Source organism: Egretta garzetta, unplaced genomic scaffold, assembly GCF_000687185.1.
Source record: "Egretta garzetta isolate BGI_Z169 unplaced genomic scaffold, ASM68718v1 scaffold448, whole genome shotgun sequence".
NCBI lineage: Eukaryota > Metazoa > Chordata > Aves > Pelecaniformes > Ardeidae > Egretta > Egretta garzetta.
Window position 1 is genome coordinate 2,729,352 of NW_009260497.1, and position 239 is coordinate 2,729,590.

The 239-nt window shown below is 61.9% G+C and overlaps 1 protein-coding gene across 1 annotated transcript in view; it reads right to left on the reverse strand.

The window, feature by feature from the left end:
* The window catches only part of SNED1 (sushi, nidogen and EGF like domains 1), a 28,038-nt gene that overhangs the window by 19,753 nt on the left and 8,046 nt on the right, over window positions 1–239 (reverse strand). The window lies entirely within an intron of this gene.

The following is a 239-nucleotide window of genomic DNA, read 5'->3' on the forward strand; positions in this document are numbered from 1 at the left end:
CCGCAGGGACACCCCCTCCAAGCCCCACCCCCGGGAAAGAGCAGCCGCCGCCCGGGGACACGCGTGGGCGCGGGTCCCCCCAGCCACGACGCTGCTCACCCCAGCTGCAGCTCAGCGATGGGTTCCCCTCTGCTCCCTTAAATCTGAGGAGTGGAGGGGGGAAAAAAGGGGGGAAGAGACAAAAATGGTGGTGGTTGCTTTTTTTTTTTGCTTCCCCCCCCTTTTTTTTTTCAGGTGCT